Consider the following 4,855-nt stretch of genomic DNA (forward strand, 5'->3'; position numbering starts at 1 on the left):
GGACGACTAGGACCAGGAGAACTGAACAGTTAGCCCCGTACTGCACCCGCACCCCATAGCAGCCCAGGGTTGGAATGTTAGTCCCCTGGTAGTCCCTTAGCAAAGTGTCCGAGGGAGACAGCTGCAACTTTGAGACTCGCGGGCACAGTCTAGTGAAGGTGGCCCAGGAGAGGAGTGACCGGGAGGAGCCTGAGTCGACCTCCATTAGGCAGGGGGACCCCTCAATAGAAATGGTGATTGTGATCTTCTGCGTACTGGCCGAGGCGAGGTTGATTGACACTGCAGGGGTGTCAGGACGTCGTCCGCCAGGGCATAGCAGTCATCATGGCGGGCTTACTGGCGTCTGGCTGGTTGGTTCTTGGGCGGCGCAGGGGGGCGTAGACTGGAGGCTGGTCGGCTTGAGCCAGAGGTGGCAAGTTGGCCCGGCAGACCTACGCTAGGTGGCCCTTCTTGCCGCAGCGGCAGCAGACAGCAGTCTTAAAAGGGCAGACTGCCCGGGCATGATTGCCTCTGCAGCCGAGACAGGCGGCGGCCGTAGTTAAAGCACAAGCAGGAGGAGGCTGAGGGTTTTTTTTTTTTTTTTTTTTTAGTGATTTTATTGCGATTTGTAGGCCGCCCTTTTCCCTGAGGGGACTCAGGGCGGCTCACATAAAATCGGGGAAAGGGAAATACAGACAATAACAAAGACACATATAATAAAAACAGTAACCAACATGCATTCATCATTCGGGGGGGGGCAACTATCTTCATCCCCAGGCCTGACGGGCTAGCCAGTTCTTCAAGGCTGTGCGGAAGGCCTGGACGGTGGTGAGGGTACGAATCTCCACGGGGAGTTCGTTCCAAAGGGTCGGGGCGACTACTGAGAAGGCCCTCCTCCTTGTAGTTGCCAGCCGACACTGGCTGGCCGATGGAATACGGAGGAGGCCCAATCTGTGTGATCTTATTGGTCGCAGGGAGGTAATTGGCAGAAGGCGGTCTCACAAACTTTGCTTATGCTTTAGGTTCTGAAATATTTATTTCTAGATATTCTTAATGAGCTTGTTTCTATTCATACATGTATATACTATTAAACATGTCCCCCACTCAATGAACTGAAAGATGTAAGCCAGGGTTACCTCAAACATTTCACTGAAGAAAAAGGAAATAGCATAGAAGATAAATACCAAATTATGTAATATGTTCCTATATGGAGATATCAATTAAAATTGTAGCACCTACACTATACACTACTGTACACTTTAAATAAACCTCAAGGACATAGTCATGTACAAACTCCCTGCTTCTCAAATATTATTATGCAAAAATGTTATTTTTTTCCAAGTCTTTATTTTGGTCACAAAAGAGTATACAATAAAATGTATAAAAATTACTGTTGTTTTAGAAAAGCCTATAAAAGATATCTAAAAGTTAGTGTTACCAATAAAGATTATTTTTTTAAAAAAATTATAAACTAATACTACTCTTATATAAGGGTATATAAAAGTGATGGTTAACCTTTGTCTAAAGGACTGCCAAAATTGTACACGTGTGCCATTGCACATGCATGAGTGCCCCACCCATCTACCCATGCACGTGTGACACCCCTCCACTGAGAAACGGATCATCCAAATTTCCGGTTGACTCATTGGGCCTGGTTTTTGCCCTCTCTAGGCTCTGGAGAGTTTCCCGAAGCCTGAGGAGGGCAAAAATGGCCTCCTGCAGCCCTCTGGAAGGCCGAAACTCATGCACGCTCTGGAGCTGAGGGCTGTGTCCCACAGCATAGGTTCACCATCACAGGTTATATACATATATCTATCTATATCTATATCTATATCTATATCTATATCTATATCTATATCTATATCTATATCTATATCTATATCTATATCTATATCTATATCTATATCTATATCTATATCTATATCTATATCTATATCTATATCTATATCTATATCTATATCTATATCTATATCTATATCTATATCTATATCTATATCTATCTATATCTATATCTATATCTATATCTATATCTATATCTATATCTATATCTATATCTATATCTATATCTATATCTATATCTATATCTATATCTATATCTATATCATCTATATCTATATCTATCTGTGTGTGTGTGTGTGTGTGTGTATATGTATATATGTATATATGTATGTTGTATTTGTGCTGATAAATAAATAAAGGGAGACTAGTATAGATCTAGTATATATGTATATATGTATATATGTATATATGTATATATGTATATATGTATATATGTATATATGTATATATGTATATATGTATATATGTATATATGTATATATGTATATATGTATATATGTATATATGTATATATGTATATATGTATATATGTATATATGTATATATGTATATATGTATATATGTATATATGTATATATGTATATATGTATATATGTATATATGTATATATGTATATATGTATATATGTATATATGTATATATGTATATATGTATATATGTATATATGTATATATGTATATATGTATATATGTATATATGTATATATGTATATTATATGTATATATGTATATATGTATACACATACATACACATATATACACACATACAAAAATATTATAAATACTAGTATTGTTTTGGATATGCTAGGAATGAACTCCAGTATTAATATATTCAGGGCTATACATTATACATTCTAAGGATAGATATTCGCTTGAGTTCACAAAAATCAGGTAATCCTGCTCCTAACAAGCAACTACTAGTAGTAAAATTACTCATTCTAGTCATAGAAAGAGGGCTTCTGACTTGAATAAGAATGGGTGTTCAGAATGTATGGTAAATAATATCACACATGTATCTCTTTTTTCATCACAATGAGAGCTGTGTTTCACATTCAGATCTCCCAGTTAGCTTATTCAAATGTTCTGTAAAACTTTGTATAATCCCCTTAGCAGAGGTTCAACCCCATACTATTACTCTGCAGAATCCTTAATACATAAGGGATTGTCTACTTTCCCTTAACATCTGTGCACACAACGCTCTCAGCTAATAAACCATCATGGGTGCTTATCTAATTTGTTTCTCACCAGATTCCAGAAAGAAACAGTGCATGACATACATTCCCTCAAAACACACACATTAAGCAATGTTAGCATTTTATTTTTCTTATCTTTAAGGTGGAACTTCTAAAAACATTAGTCTATTATTCCCTCTTTGCAGGAAGAAGACTAGGATGAAATAAATAGAATAATTACCTTGATTGGCTGGCAATGTCCAATTAAGATTTAATTAGGAGCACAGGGAATCTTAACTGGATTGCCTAAGGTAGTGCTGATGGAATTTGTTTTAGAATGATGCCTTGATAAAATATGATATGACTCCTTTCTGTTCCTAATCCTAAATTTTTCCTTTCTCCCTTTCCTGTTTTATTTGGGTTCATTGGATCTCAATTTGCAGTGACATCTGTTCATAAAAGCAATGTGGTATATATGGTATCCCCTTCCCATGTGAATCTCATGCTACATTTCTGCATCAGCAGAAATATATGTTATTTATCTTAATGCCTCTAGAGGGCAATATCTTTAGATGCTATTGTTGTTGCTAGACTCAGTATTAAAAAAAAAAAAGGCAACAAATTCAAATAAAGCTTACTTGCATTTTTGCGTATTTTTAAAAGGACGGTGCTGCTGGACTCCATAAATTCAGAGTATCTTGCTAATGAATTCTACCATAAGAAGCCAGAAGAAGAAGAAAATTGGGTAGTTAGGGAGAGGAATAGGAGAATGCTTCTTGGTTTTTTTTTTAATGTCTGAAATACTGTTATTTTGCAATTAACTTTCATTAATAGAAAAAACCTAGTGAAAGGAAACAGTTAAGCAGCCTGAAATTGGGATAGTTTTTTTAAATTAAAAAATATGCTTGCTTTTCTTCTTAAAAAATAGTACTTTGTGAGTAATATCAGATGTGCATTTGTTATAAAATTAGGAAAATCCCCCCCCCCCTCTCTCTCTCGTGTGCATGCATGCATGCAAATGAAAGACAGAAAGAAAGACATTTCCTTGGTAACAGGGGTGAAATGCTCCTGGTTCGGACCAGTTCGCCAGAACTAGTATTTTAAAAAATGCTACCGGTTCGGGCGAACCAGTAGCTCTGATGATCAGCTGTGTGACAATCAGCTTTGCCACGTGATTTATATTACTCTCTAGCACATCTAAATTGTGCCACACAGCTGTTCCCCTTTGTTGTTCTACTTAAGAGCCAAGGTGGCGCAGTGGTTAAATGCAGCACTGCAGGCTACTGCTAGATCAGCAGGTCAGCGGTTCAAATCTCACCGGCTCAGGGTTGACTCAGCCTTCCATCCTTCCGAGGTGGGTAAAATGAGGACCCAGATTGTTGGGGGCAATATGCTGACTCTCTGTAAACCGCTTAGAGAGGCCTGAAAGGCCTATGAAGCGGTATATAAGTCTACTGCTATTGCTATTGCTATTGCTATTACCTTTGCAGACTCAGAAAAGGCTTCTTAATCCTCCTTTTTCAGCACTGCGCAGTAGTGCATGCGTGCGCGAAGCAAACAGGTATCTAAGCGAATAGGTAGCAGACTTCAGAGCATTTCATCCCTGCTTGGTAAGGATAAACTATATCAAACTGAAATTTATCTTGTTGTTTTATCAAATGCCAAGATATTAACCAATGTCTTAGTTAATGCCAGAGTCAACATTTTCAATATCTCTTTCCTTTATTCATACATTGTATATCTAATTTGGAACTCCTCCAAACAATGTATTACTTATTTCAACAACTTTCTGGTTATTGATCCATGTGTACAAACATGGCAAATTTACAAGTGTATAAGTCTAGGAAGCTGCCTGCCTTCTGCTGC

The sequence above is a fragment of the Thamnophis sirtalis genome, unplaced genomic scaffold (genome assembly GCF_051295495.1).
Source record: "Thamnophis sirtalis isolate CommonGarterSnake01/CBP01778 unplaced genomic scaffold, rThaSir2_p1.2 scaffold_11, whole genome shotgun sequence".
NCBI lineage: Eukaryota > Metazoa > Chordata > Lepidosauria > Squamata > Natricidae > Thamnophis > Thamnophis sirtalis.